This window comes from Gorilla gorilla, chromosome Y (assembly GCF_029281585.2).
Source record: "Gorilla gorilla gorilla isolate KB3781 chromosome Y, NHGRI_mGorGor1-v2.1_pri, whole genome shotgun sequence".
Classification (NCBI taxonomy): Eukaryota; Metazoa; Chordata; class Mammalia; order Primates; family Hominidae; genus Gorilla; species Gorilla gorilla.
In genome coordinates this window covers 31,537,859-31,553,295 of record NC_073248.2, presented here as the reverse complement: position 1 = coordinate 31,553,295, position 15,437 = coordinate 31,537,859, and the positions used below count along the sequence as shown (strand labels likewise).

Sequence of the window (15,437 nt, the reverse complement as noted above, 5' to 3'; positions counted from 1 at the left end):
CTACTTGGAAGGCTGAGGCAGTAGAATCACTTGAACCCAGGAAGTGAAGGTTGCATTGAGCTGAGATTGCAACAGTGCACTCCAGCTTGGGCAACAGAGCCCCTGTCTCAAAAATAACAAAAGAAAGAAAATACACACACACAGAATTAACCATTTCTAGTTAACATATTGTATGCACTACGAATTGTATTGTACATTATGAATTTGTATTGTATACAAATATGAATGGCATATTTGTATACATTCATATAATGTATGTGAGAAGCACTCCCGCCACATGGCTATGATCATTCCTTTAGGTCCTGCCTCATGGGAGCTTGCAGGTGAGTGGGCTGAAGAGCTCTCACCAGTGTGGACTCAGAGAGGAAGGAAGGTTAGAAGCCAACCCAGGAAAATCTTTCCTGAGGACAGGCCAGCAGAGCTGGGTCATTCATGTTGTAGCATGTGTCAGAATTTCCTTTTTATTTCCTAGTAATATTTCATTTTGTGGATAGACCATATTTTGTCTGTGCATCCTTCCATCCGTGGAGCAGTATATGTTTTGATAAAATTGCTAGCTGTTAAAGTCCATATTAGATGTAAGCCAAATAACATTACAGAGTAAACATCTAAGGTAAAAGAGCAAATCTGAAATAATAATATTATTACAATTTCATTTTAAAACATAATATCCGGATTTCAACAGAATGACATTTTGGTCCAGGAACAGAATTGTTTAGGACTCTCAGCTGCAAGAGGGCTTTTGTGGTCATTACCTTACTTGTTCCCAACACTTAATTAATTCTTCTTTTAGCCTGAGGCCAGTGGAAGGGTGAGATATGTTTTGGGTTTTTAACTAACTGCTAGTATAGGTTAATGTTACTAACAAGCTGCAATCTCCTCTGATGTAACTGACCAAGCTAGAGAGCTAATTCCTGTTCATACTTGGATTTAAGGAATCAGTGCATGGGGACAATTCACTTTCTTTGAAACAGTTCTGCAAAATGAAGCTCTGTGTACATGGGAAGGAAGATGCTTCCAGGACGTTTTCAGAAGCAGATTAAAGATATGCCTGTAATCTCAGCACTTTCAGTGGCCAAGGCAACAGAGTTGCCTAAGGCCAGGAGTTTGAGACCAGCTTTTGTGACATATCAAGACGCCATCTCTAGAAAAATAAAAATAACTTTTTTTTTTTTTTGAGACGGAGTCTCACTCTGTCGCCAGGCTGGAGTGCTGTGACGTGATCTCGGCTCACTGCAACCTCCGACTCCCTGGTTCAAGCGATTCTTCTCCTACCTCAGCCTCCTGAGTAGCTGGGATTACAGGTACGCACCGCCATGCACAGCTAATTTTTGTATTTTAGTAGAGACAGAATCTCACTATGTTGGCCAGGATGGTCTCTATCTCCTGACCTTGTAATCCGCCCGCCTCGGCCTCCCAAAGTGTTGGGATTACTGGCGTGAGCCACTACACCCGGCCAAAATAATGTGTTTTAACGAACATTGAAGATGGTTACTCTACAGAGCACTCTGGTGCCCCTAGTGGTGTAAAATTGAATTTCTAGTTGTAAAATTGAGCACAAAGCAGTTGGCTAACATGAAGGTACTTAGAAGCGTTCTGTCTATTCGGGCTGGCTTTTGTTTTGTTTTGTTTTGTTTTGTTTTGTTTTTGAGACAGAATCTCGCTCTATTGCCAGGTTGGAGTGCAGTGGCGTGATCTCAGTTTAGTGCAATCTCCATCTCCTGGGTTCATCTCCTGCCTCAGCCTCCCAAGTGGCTGGGATTACAGGTGCCCAGCTAATTTTTGTATTTTCAGTAGAGACGGGCTTTCACCATGTTGGCCAGGATGGTCTTGATCTCCTGACCTCATGATCTGCCCACCTCTGCCCCCCAAAGTGATAGAATTACACCGTGCCTGGCCATATTAAAAATATGATTAGAAAATCTCACTAGAGTGGTTATCTGCACATTATGGAAGGGTGGTAGGGAAAGATGTGGTGCAAGTGGACAGCAGTGTTCCTGCCATGCAGAAGAGATCGACTTACTATATCTCTAAAGCAGTGCTCCAGCTGCAAGGTTACAGATGGCTCTTATCTGTGCTACCCAGTGCAGTAGCCACTGCCCACGTGGCCACTGAGCACTTGCAATGTGGACAGAATGACCAAGGAACTGAACTTTGGATTTTGTCATTTAAATAACTCTATGTGCAGCTGTGGCTACTGGATGGCACAGCCAACCCCTGAGAGACTGTCCTTATTCTACCTCATGACTTGTCAGTGGCCATACCCAGGACTGACATACATTCTATTTGGGACAAAGGTAGGAATGGAGGCAAGGCACAGCAGAGATTCAGTGTCAGGCCTCTGAGCCCAAGCCTGCACGTATACATCCAGATGGCCTGAAGCAAGTGAAGAATCACAAAAGAAGTGAAAATGGCTGGTACCTGCCTTAACTGATGACATTACCTTGTGAAATTTCTTCTCCTGGCTCAGAACCTCCCCCACTGAGCACCTTGTGACCCCCACCCCTGCCCACGAGAGAACAACCCCTTTTGACTGTAATTTTCCACTACCCACCCAAATCCTATAAAATAGCCCCACCCCTATCTCCCTTCACTGACTCTCTTTTCGGACTCAGCCCACATGAACCCAGGTGATTAAAAAGCTTTACTGCTCACACAAAGCCTGTTTGGTGGTCTCTTCACAGGAACTCAAGTGACATTCAGTCTCTCCCTTCCCCCATGGCAGAGGCCTCTACAGGGCTGACTTCAGCAGCTACAGAGGTTCAGAAGCTCTGGGCTTTGGTTCTGGCTGCCAGCTGAGTTCCTCAGTCTTCTTCCATGTTCCCTTTGCAGGGGCCAAATATGCAAATGACTTCTTTCCCTCCTGTGTCTGATGCATGGGCCAGGAGGCTGGACAACAGCTGGAGCTGCCTGGTATCACTGTCTGTGTAGCATTTCTGTGTAGCTCACTTTGGCTTCCTCACACCATGGCGTCACAGGGTCAGTGGATTCCTCATAATCTATCACATGTATATATTTTTTAAGAGACAGGGACTTGTTCCATCACCCAGGCTGGAGTGCAGTAGTGTGAACATGGCTCACTACAGCCTCAACCTCCTGGGCTCAAATCATCCTCCCACCTCAGCTTCCTTAGTAGTTGTGACCACCGGTGCACACCACCACGCCTGGCTGATTTTTGAATTTTGTGTAGAGAGAGGGGTCTCACCGTGCTGCTCAGGTCAATCTCAAACTCCTGACCTAAAGCAATCCTCCCACAGCAGCGTGGCCATTTACACACATACTTTGTGAGACAAAAATCTGTTCCTAATATTTTTATACATGCTTGCTAATGATGGTTTATCTGGGAGAACTTTTATTGTATCCATGGGGAACCGCTGTCCCACTAACCCAGCTGGTAGCCCAGTTTTTCCCACAACAGGGTTGAACTAGTGTCTTGAGTGTCAGATGTTTTCTCTTCCTAGCTTTTTCTTTTTCTCCCCTTTCCTCCAGTTTCAGTCAGTCTAGCTTATTTTCTTCATTAATTAACTGTAAAAGAAGATGAAAGAAGTTGTGGATATCATAGCACAGAGAAACCCAGCTGAAAATGAAATTAACATGGCTAGACCCTGCCTTAAAGGATTTTGAGAAATTCCATGAGGTATAGTCTGGGTTTTACAATTGCTTTCCTTCTGTGGTGTGATGAATTTGTCTTTTATACTTTCTCTTTGGCTCCTGTGAAAGTATCATAAAGTCAAAATGTTCCACATTTTGCCACCCATATACTTTTCCTCGTTAAAATGATCTGAGTCATCAAAAATTTTGTGTTATAAATGCTTTTCAGTTTTCTTTTGTAAGATATTCTTTATTACATAATACTCTTCAATATTTTTGCCTGCTGGGAAAAATGTCTGATCTCCACAGAGTACTTAAAGAGGCCCCACATGAGCTCTTTCTCCATTCTTGATTGGGCTATCAGCTGTCAGTACTGTCCCAAATTTAGAAAAGTAAAGTTGGCTTCCCACGGTGAAGCTAGAGAAGTGAGCTCAGGAGGGTCTCCATGCAGCATTCCCCTGGAAGCCATATTTCATCACCAACATCCATTGGGATTTCCAAATGGACACACCTTATCACAGTTGGGCAGGTGTGGCCAAGATACTAAGAAGCCACACATAGGATGGTGCAGACTATGGCATGGAAGCCCAGGAAAGCTCCCCTGTCAGGAGTCCTGGCTAAAGGGACTCTAGCTTGTTAACGTAGGTCGTCATGACTCCCAGGGTGTATCCTTGGTTGATGAGACAGATACAGACTGAGTGGTTCAGGGGAAGTTGTGGCTACTAGTCTTAGTTAACCAGAAGGCAGCTGTCTTTATTTAGTTACCTAGGTAAACAGCCAGATACACTATGTGAACTCTATGTGACCCAGCCTCCTGGGGTACCCATATGCATTTTCTCCAGCAAAAGATAGGAGATTCTGTTTGTGTTCATATTGGGGCAGGGAGAGGGCATGATTTGCTTGCTTTTTTATCTATTTGGAATAAAAGTTCTTTACGTATTTTTACATATGTAAGATTTTAAATGGACAACTAACAGTGTCCATATTTTTTAAGAAATACGTTTTAAAGATAAGGGTAGCTGAATATCTGGAGGCTGTCATTCGTGCTCTGCCTCAGGGCAAATGGGAGGCGAACAAAATTCTAAAAAGAAGGTATCTGCGCCCGGATTCAGTAGGCAGCTCTTGAATACAGTGCTGTAAACCCGCCTGAGTCCCTGTGACCCAGCGTCTGTCCCAGCGCCCGCACCTTGTTCAGTCCCTGAGCACCCTGCACTGTTTGGCATAAGCAGGCATGCTGTGTGCAGTCCCCGAGCCCACTGCACTGTTTGGTACAAGAGCACCCATCTTGTGCGGTCCCTGAGCCCCGGTGCACTGTTTGGCACGAGCTCTTGTGCGTGTGCAGTTCCTGAGCCTCCGTCCACTGTTTGACACGAGCGCGTGTGCCCTGTGCCATGCATGAGCCGTCTGCACTATTTGGCATGGACATCCGCCCCGTGTGCAGCCTCTGAACCCCCTGCACTGTTTGGCAAAGAGCACCCACTGTGTGAGGTCCCTGAGCCTCCCGAGCACTGTTTGGCAAGAGCGTGCAAGCCATGTGCAGTCCCTGAGCTTCCTTAACTGTTCGGCATGAGCGCGGGCGCCCACTGTGGTCCCAGAGTCCCCTGAGCCACCGTGCACAATTTGGCACAAGGGGGCTAGCCATGTGCAGTTCCTGTGCCTCCTGCAGTTTTGCACAAGCGCGCGCATTGTGTGCGGCCCCTAAGCCCCCTGAGATGTTTAGCACGAGCGCCCGTGCCGTTTGCGGTCCCCTGAGCCCCCTGAACTGTTTGGCACGAGTGCCCGTGCCGTGTGCGGTTCCCGAACTACCTGCACTGTTTGGCACGAGAGCGCGCGCCGTATGCGGTCCCTGAGCCTCCACAACCACCGATCACTGTTTGGCACAAGCGTGAGGGCCGTGTGCAGTCCCTGAGCCTCGTGGACTGTTTGGCACAAGAGGACCCACTGGGTGCGGTCCCCGAGCTTCCGTGCACTGTTAGGCACGAGCGCGCAACCATGTGACCTCCGTGAGCCTCCTGCACGGTTTGGCACGAGCGCCCGTGTTGTGTGCGGTCCCCGATCCCCCTGCACTGTTTGAAAAGAGCGCGCAAGCCATGTACAGTCCCTGAGCCTCCTGCACTATTTGTCACGAGCGCGTGCACCGCCTGCGGTGCCTGAGCCTCGTCGGCCACCGTACTCTACTGGGCAAGGGCGCCCTTGTCACGTGCGGTCTCTGAGCCACCTGAGCCACTGTGTCCTGTTTGGCACAAGAGCCGTGTGCCGTCCCAGAGCGCCCTGCGCTGTTTGGCAGCAGTGCGCGCTGTGTGAGGTCTTTGAGCCCCCTGCGTTCTTTTCCAGGAGTGAGCTGGGCTGGAGTCCTCACTCCTGGCATGACACCAAGTTCACCAACAACCACCCTGAACTAACGGCCTCACGGTTCCCCTCCGCCAGCTGCTGCCCTTCCTGGCCTGCTGTCACCACTGGAGGTAGACAACTGTTCCTGTCCGACCCCAGGTTTGTTCAAGCTTCTGCAGTCTCCCAAGCTTTCAGGCTTGTCCAATACTTCTTGACTGAAGAATGATGTTTTTGGTAAGACTGTGCCACTGACAGATGATCACAATTTGAGCGCTGTGAGTTTTTCATTGAACGGGCAAGGGTGTGACGCTGAGAAACAAAATGACATGGCAAGACAGGGCATGAGTGAGAAGGAGATTGCAGGACGGGGCTGCCCAGCGGGATGCCAGGCATAGGGTTCTTAGCCCGTGGGGCAGTGTTCATTGCACCCCTGTGTCCGCAGCCACCATCCTCTTTTCCAGGATTTTACGGGTGGACTGGAATGCAGGAGATATTTGTGGGGCGGCGGGTGTATCCTGTAAAAGCTCCCAGGAGGTTCTGTTAAGTTTTGGCAGCCTCTCCTTGAACCTCGGCATTAGCGGCAGTATCCTCACTTGTCTCCTGTTAAAAGGGTGGCAGTAATAGCAGATAGTCTCGTTTTGGTGTGTGTATGTGGATATCCTCTTGCTTGTGTGAGTGTGCATATCTGTGTGTGTTTGTGGTTGTGCGTATGTATGTGGGGGGTTGGACATGTATGTTTTTACATGTTTGCGTGTATGTATTCGTGTGTCTATATGTATATTTGTGTCTATGTGTGTGTGTGCATGTGTATCTCTGCTTGTATGTGTGCACATATGTATCTGTATGTGAGTATATGAGTTTGAGTGAGCATGTTTGTCTGTGTGTGTGCAGGTATGTGTGTGAATTTAGAGCTAATGTAACCACTCAGTTTTGGCTGTTAGTAACTGGTCTTGGCTGGTCACAGTGGCTCTCGCCTGTAATCCCAACATTTTGTGAGGCTGAAGTGGGAATATTGCTTAAGGCCACAGAGTTTGAGACCAGCCCGGGCAACACAGCAAGACCACATGTCTACTAAAATTAAAAACAAAAAACAAAACAAAAAAATACTTAGTTGGGCATGGTATCTCATGCTTATAATCCCAGCACTTTGGGAAGCCAAGGCAGTCAGAACATTTGAGGTCAGGAGTTTGAGTGCGGCCTGACCAACATGGTGAAACACTGTCTCTACTAAAAATACAGAATAATTAGCTGAACTTGGTGGCACACACCTGTAGTCCCATCTACTTGGGAGGCTGAGGCAGGAGAATTGCTTGAACCCAGAAGTTGGAGGTTGCAGTGAGCTGAGATGGTGCCACTGCACTCCAGCCTGGGCAGCAGAGAGAGATTCTGTCTCAAAAACAACACCAACAACAACTCCCTTTTAGGTAGCCAGGTAGGATGCCAGGCAGCAGGGTTCTGATCCAGTATGGTAGTGTTTTGGTGCACACCTGTAATCCCAGCTACTCAGCATATTGAGGTAGTAGGATCACTTGAGCTCAGGCTTTCAAGGCTGCAGTAAGTTGTGATTGTGCCACTGCATTCCAGCCTGGGTGACAAAGTGAGACCCTGTCTCTATAAAAAGAAAAAAAATACTGATCTGTGAAATTGCAAGGTAAAGATTTATGTGGCATGAAGGAAATATATTGAAATACAACATTACCTACCTAAAGTGACAAAAGATGATGGTACTTCAAGCCAAGTTTATTGTTGAAAACAGCCAAAGATTCCCAACTGAGTTGTAAAACTTAAGTGAACAGTGGGCCTTTTATTTTATTCCTGAAGTGACTTTTAAGGTAAGGAGATCTCCATTAAGCATTTGGCAGTCTCTTGAAATAAACATGCACACTGCCCACATCTCTGTGGAAACAGTGCTCAATGTTCTCTAGGTCTGCTTGGACTTGGGATTGCCTGGAAAAATCCCCTCTGGAATATTGGTGAGTAGTCAGGAGCATGCCCCGTGTTTGAGGATATGTGGTCTGTTCTTATAGAAGATGGTGGGAAACCCAAACAGTCCTCTCCCTCCCGCAGATGACAGCCAGTCATTCTCTAGTGTTCTGTCCTGGTCACGCGGTTCTCTCATCCTCACTCTCCCCCAACCTAGTGGAGCCACAGCTTCTTCCCCTTGAAGGGTCAAAGTCTCAGCTTTGTTGAGCTTTAAAGAAAGCATTTTACATCCTGGATAAATAGTTTCACCATTGAGAACTCTCACACAATTATCACCTTTCAGAGGAATGTCTCAATGTCTCAGTCACTTTATTTCATCTTATTACATGCCATCCTATTAAAGAGCCTGTTTCTTGGTGTTCACATATAGCTTCAATAACTTCACAGCATGCAACTACTCAGCTGAAAGCTAAACACAGCAGTTTATGGTATTTCTATAGATTGGTGGAAAAGTAATTGCAGTTTTTGCTATTACACCAACTTCCTTCTCCCCCTCCTCCTCCTCTTTCTTCTCCTATTGAGACAGAGTCTCAGTCTCCTGTCCAGGCTGGAGTGCAGTGGTGCAGTCTTGGCTCACTGTAGCGTCATGTGATCCTCCCACCTGAGACTCCTGAGTAGCTGGGACTGTAAGAGTGTGCCACCACACCTTGCTAATTTTTGAAACATTTTTATAGAGACAGGGTCTTCCTACATTGCCCTAAATGGTTTGAAACTCCTGGCCTTGAGTGATCCTCCCACCTCAGCCTCTTAACGCACTGGAATTTTAACCCTGAGTGACCAAGCCTGGTCTATATAACAGGCTAGATAATACGTATTTTCACTTCACTTACGAACTGAAATTTGAATTTCAGATCATTTTTATAGGTTAAATAGGAGAAATAGTATACCTTTATTTCTTCCCCCCACCATTAAACATATAAAAACCATTCTTAGCTTTTGGGTTGTCATGTGCCCACCTCTGCACTTAACTATTGATTGACCATAGATGTGTAAATTCAGACTTTACCTGCCAGTAATCTGGACATCAGGCTGAGAATTTGCGCTACTATTGATAGGGATCTGTTTGTAAAAAGACATGCTACCGGGAGGACACATTCTTTTCAGCCTGCACTTTCTTTCTGCCTGTCTCTACTAAAATCTATGTGTGTTAAGCTGACACCTCAGCCCCAGTGATTTGACCCTGAGAAGTTACTGTTTGGCATTTTGATATTTCCACAGAGGGCCAGCTGTGTACGCCACATTGCTCTTTGCCAATTACTGACACTAAAGAACAACATGCCTTGTACTTCTTCTTGTTCTTGTAGTTCTTCCTCCCACAACCTGTCCAGTTCCTGGGAGCATACAAATCTACAGTGTACCTTGGATCACTTCAGCTCCCTGGTGAGTCTCGACAGCCTGGACCCCTCTGGGCGCCTCTTGGTGGCCAAGTCCAACAGCAACATTGACCACCTGGGCAGCCACAGCAAGTGTGACTCTGCCTATGGCTCCTTCTCCACCAGCAGTAGCACTCCTGACCACACCTTGTCCAAGGCCGAGGCCTCCTCTGCAGAGAACATCCTCTACAGCCTGGGCCTCTGGGAGACTCCCAGGCAGGGCAGCCAGCAGGCACAGGCCACAGGTGGCCGCCAGGGCTTGGAGGAGAGGCCTGGGTGTTTCCTGCCTATGGTTCCTGGTGACAGTGCCAGAGGCCCCAGGCCAGAGTACAATGCCGAGCCCAAGCTAGCTGTCCCTGGGATGTTCAATTTTGGGCCAATCTTGTATGTTCCTTATAAGGAGAAGGCATCAGCTTCCCCCTTCCTCCCGCTTCCCCTCTGCACAGTGACAGCTTTGCTGCCACCAAGAGCCTTGAGAAGGCCCAGGGCCCTGTGCTTGTAGAGGTGACCATAGCACAGCACATTATGACCCCAGCCCAGCCTCAGCCCTGCAGTGACTGGAGACCAGAGCCCACTAATTGGCTGTGGAGGCCAGGGAACTGGGGAGCTTGGGGAAGGAAGCAGGAGGCACAGGCTGCCCATAGGAGGCTCATGCAGACTGCAGCTGGCCATCTACCAAGGACGGAGCTTCAGGTAGGCTGCAGGCCTCTCTATCCAGCTCACACATGCACTTCCCGCAGTCTCCCCATGGCAGCTGTCACCCTCTTACAGTGACTACAGCCCACTCTGTGCTGACAGCCTCGGGCAGGAGCCAGCAGCCGTTGGCTCCCAGGACAACAGCTCTCCTCACCTGAGCCAGAGCCCAGAGCATCACCTACCTCAGCCCAAGGGTTCTCTGGATGCCTGTGAGACATGACAGTGTTACCCACTGGACACAGTCTGGGTTGCCCCGCAGGAGCCCAGGAGCCTCCCAGGGCTAGCCATGCCGAAAAAGCCAGCCAACTGCCAGCAGCCAGCTTCACATGGGCAGACATGGAGAGCAGCAGGATCTCCCCGCAGGAGATACCCCTGTTGCACTCCCTGACCCAGGAGAGGAAGTGTTGGCCACAGAGCAGCCAGGAGGGTAGCTCCAAGAGGCCACCACCATTTGATGCCCAAGTGGACAAGCCCACTTGGAGAAGAGACCACTTTTCCACCACCTTACAGAATGAGATCCAGATGCATAGAGCCAAGATGCAGAAGAACTGGAGAACAGTGGCTCTGACTACAGTAGGTGACACAGAGGATGCCACTGGTCGCTGGAGGGCAGGGTTGGGAGGTGGCACCCAGGAAGGACCCATTGCTGCTCCTATAAAGACCACCTGAAGGAGACCCAAGTGTGGGTCCTGAGGGCCACTTCAAGTGCCACGACTTGGACCCCAGCCCAGAAGACCCTTACCCAGAGTCACTGGAACACCAGACAAAAGATCTGGATGCTGCCCCCACTTCTAGGAGGCAGGCTTGACCCAGCTGCCTTCATCTGCAGGTTGTGGGTGGTCCCACCCGTTCCGCATCGGAGGCTGAAGACAGTTCATGGCTGAGCAGAAACTGAAGTCCTACTCAAAACCTGAGATGAACATGGTGGGCCTCACAGAGGGCAGCTGTGGTCCTCACCAGTACCCCAGGACATCTGAGGATACCATGGGCACGTTTGCCCACAGGTGCAAGTTTTTTGAGGAAGCGGGCAAACTCATTCCCCAGAGGCCTGCCCAGAGGCAAGCTCTTCAGGGGGTCCTCAGAGACAAGCCAGAGAGGTCACGGACAGCGGACTGCACATGTGAGGGCATGGAGCCTTGGTCACACACTGCCTCCCTTGTGGAAAGCCTCAACAGTCACAGCACAGCAGAGAAAGCAGGGATGTTGGACGTCTTGGCACCTTTGCAGAGTATCAGGCCTTCTGGAAGGAACAGAGGAAGCCTCTGGAGGCTAGGAGCTCTGGGCGCTGCCACTAGGCAGATGAGATCCTAGAAGTGGGCCTGGACCAGAAGGAGAGGCCACAACACATTCACAAGAGGTCCTGGTTGCCCTCCGTAGACCACTGCAAGCTGGTAAGCCATGGAACCAAGCGAAGGCATGACCCCCCTTTGACCATCATCTTAACACATGGACAGGACACACCCAGGATGCAATGGCTGAGGCCAGCGCTACTTAGCTCCAGCTGTTCAGGAGTTTACCTTTCCCATACCTCCTAGTGTCCACTGTGTCAGAGTTACTTGGGGACAAAATCAACCTATTCAAGGTAATTTAAAATGCCAGGTTCTCAAAAACCCACTTTTTTCATTCCCGTTCTTGCTGCCATAATCTCTGGCTTTAACTGTCTTTCACCTTAAGTAGCCTGTTCCTACCTTCAGACTCAGCAAAGAACTTGGAGAGAAACTGTCGAAAATGATAATGAACCACCTTGACCTGGAAAAATGTGTGGTTTATTTAAAGGCTTAAAACAACATACAATAGCCACCAAACACTGATGATATTTAATGTCTATGGTATTTGGGTTTTTATACTATTCTGTTTTTTATTTGCAAATATTTTTAAAGATTGCTCTGGAACAAAATGTAATCTTTTTTTGAAAACACCTAAAATACATTAAGTTATTGCACATTTTTAAGGTGAGAGTTTTGATGGTCAGAGTTTACATCAAGCTTTCTAGAAAACTGTGTATTTCTCAGCCCTGCTTCAAAGTTGACAGTCTCTTTCTCTGTTGCCCCTGCCCCTTTGAAAGCTTTTTCTCCCTATTACATCTGCACCTGTATATTTCAAAGAAAAAAAGTTCTGCAGTGATAGATACAGTTCCTTTTTAAAAGAATAAGAGGTGAGTGGGCTGGTGCATTTGCAGTCCTACCAGTTTGGATGGCCAGGAAAGGATGATCACTTGAGATCAGGAGCTCCAAACCAGTCTGGGCAACAAAGCAGGACCTTGTCTCTACAAAAAAGGAAAAAATACTTCGCCAGGTGTCACAGTGGTGCCCAGGAGGTAGAGGTTTCAATGAACTGTGTTCTCAACACTATACTCCAGCCTGGGCAAAGGAGCAGTAGTACCCTCTCTCAAGAAAAAAAAAAAAAAATGAACCACTAATAGATTTAATAGAAGATATTTAATATGTGCATGGAAAGAAAGCTGCTGGTTTGCTCCGTGGTGTCCCGGCTCTGAAAATCCATGCAGATGGTGTGAGTGTGTGTTTTCAGCATTGGAATACCCTGGCTTGTGGGCTATTCAGCATTACCTCTGAGAATATCATGCTTGCTCTTTCAGGAGCAAAGAATCCGGGACCCTGACATCCTAGAGCTTGAGGTTTCACCACTATAATTTCTGACCAGCTATATTTTATTTTATTTTATATTTTATATTCTATTTTATTTTAAATTTTTTATTTTGTTTTATTTATTTTATTTTAATTTCTTTTGGCCAGTTGTGACACACGGTTTTACAGGGTTCACATAGGAGTTCTGTTTCCTGCCCAGAACAGAAGTGGTTATGGGGTCTTAGTTGTTTCAGTGAAATGCTTTGTAGAGCTGCACTGGCAAGGTGAACGCACAAATGACGGCTTTCATAATCACAGCCAGCTGTGGACTTAGTGTCTCATTGTGTTACCCTTTGTAGGATGCTTCCGTCAAACTGCGAAGGCAGGCAGAGGACACCAGCAAGCACATAGAAGAGCTTCCCTCTGCAGTCTGGGCCAAAGAGGAATAGTCCATGCCGAGGTGGATGAAATTTGGATTCAGAGTTACTGAAGAAGTGTCTGGAGGTGGGCCTCAGTACGTATGGTGGGTGACATCTGGTTTTTGCCCAACACAAAGCAGCTGAAACCCGGCATGATTTCCAGCATCCCTGATGCCCTGGAGGTCTGGACAGAACCTGTGCATCCTGCAGCCCTGCCCAGAGACATATCCCTAGGGCAGGAAGGCCTTCTTATGCAGCAGTGACATTTTTGGTTCTTGAAATAACTGCTGTGTTTTCTGCATAGTAAGACTTTATGGAGACAGAATGAGAAATCCAGTTTACCACACTGGAGCTGGACACTTTTCACAAAATGCCTGATGGAAGGTCAGCTTTAGCTGTCTAGCACACAGCTGTGTGCCTAGCCATGGCATGGAAATCAGAGTTTTCCCTAAGGATTATCAGTCAGAAAGGAACAGGGCAGTTCTTCCTAAATTGGATCTAGTTAATGAGTTAATTTTGAGCTTTAAAATAGAAATCTAGTCAGTTGACTCCCAGAGAGGCTGCAAGCATCTGCAGGAACCATGGCAGGAGCAGCAGATTAGAGCATTTTGTGCCATAATTCCAGAACATGCCTTGTAGCTGCTTAGCTGAGGCAAGGACAGAGTTAGATAAAATATATAGTATAATCTGGGCCAGGCATGGTGGCTCACACCTATAATCCCTGCACTTTGGGAGGCTGAGGCAGGTGGATCATTTGAGTCACTCGCTTGCTCAAGATCAGCCTGGGCAACATGGTGAGACCCTGTCTCTACTAAAAATAGAAAAAAAAATTAGCCAGGTTTGGTGGCAAGCACCTGTAGTCCCAGCTACTCAGGAGGCTGAGTAATGAGAATCACTTGAACCTGGTAGGTGGAGGTTGCAGTGAGCTGGGACTGCGCCGCTGCACTCCAGCCTGGACAAAAGAGTAAGACCCTGTCTCAAAAAAAAATAGTATAATCTTGCCCTTCATTGTACAAGGAGGGAAGGAAGAGATAGTGTGTGTCTCTGGAGAAGATGTGGTGCAATCTTGTTACGGGAATAATTGTGCATATGGATTTTTCTGTCACTTTGAGAATCTTGTGTGATTGCCGTGACTTTCAGATTAAACGCTGACCTCAAAACTCAAGGTTTTCTTGCAAAAATTGCAAATTAAAAAGTTTACTTTCAAGCACCTCATGTTACCGGGTTTTATTCATTTCGCTTTTTTTTTTTTTTTTTTTTTTTGAGACGGAGTCTCACTGTTGCCCAGGCTGGAGTGCAGTGGTGGAGTCTTGGCTCACTGCAAGCTCTGCCTCCTGGGTTTGTGCCATTCTCCTGCCTCAGCCTCCTGAGTAGCTGGGACTACAGGAACCCACCCCCAAGCCCAGGTAATTTTTTGTATTTTTTATAGAGATGGTGTTTCACCGTGTTAGCCAGGATGGTCTCGATCTCCTGACCTCGTGATCTGCCCGCCTTGGCCTCCGAAAGTGCTGGGATTACAGGCGTGAGCCACCGCGCCCAGGCCGGCTTTTATCTTTTTTGAGACAGAGTCTCACACTGTCACCCAGGTTGGAGTGCAGTGGCATGATCTCGGCTCACTGCAACTCCACCTGCCAGTTCAAGTGATTCTCTTGCCTCAGCCACCCAAGTAGCTAGGACTACAGGAACACAAGACCACACCTACTAACTTTTGTATTTTTAGTAGAGATGGGGTTTCGCCATGTTGGCCAGGCTGGTCTTGAACTCCTGACCTCAAGTGATCCACCGGCCTCGGCCTCCCAAAGTGCTAGGATTACAGGCGTGAGCCACCGCGCCCAGCCTCATTTGGCTTTAAACTGAGAGCTGGTAGCCTTCTACATGGGGATCAAATATTAATGTGACTCTGCAGCAACGGGATTGATATTGTGTGTGTGCTTATGTAGGAAGTCTCTGTAGTTACTTAATTGACTCTGAGGCTGAATCCAAGAATGTATGTGTCAGAAAAGCTGACGAATAATCCACCTACAGAATGTAGCTGTGTCTGAGAAGCACAGTTGAAGCTTTATGACTGTGGATTCCAAGTAGGTCGGGTGCTGAGGGCCAGATGCTGTCTGTTTTCCAAGCCAGCTCTCAGACGGTTGAAGACGGCTGTGTGGTGCATTGCGTGCAGTGCTCAGTGAGCTCTGCACTGCGGGCCCTTGCTCTGCTGCTGAGCTCTGCCTGGTGCCCCAAGCATTTCAGCTGTGCAGAGGGCATCCATGCTGGTGGGGTTGTATATCTCTTCTGTGCATGGAGAGGGTCACCCTGAACAGCTGTCATGTGCAGACTGTGTGTGTGTGAGTGAATGGCAGTATTAATGCTGTAAAAGGTCGAGAGGAGGTGGGGGTTGCCCATGCTTCATTCATCAAGGCCATGTCTTTCAGCAGACTGCATAACCACTCTGAAGAAATTAGTTCCAGGAA

General features: G+C 47.9%; 1 pseudogene; it reads left to right on the top strand.

Moving 5' to 3' along the window:
• Window positions 1-277: 277 nt before the first annotated feature.
• Window positions 278-14,188, top strand: LOC129530337 (protein Shroom2-like; annotated as a pseudogene).
• Window positions 14,189-15,437: the final 1,249 nt, after the last annotated feature.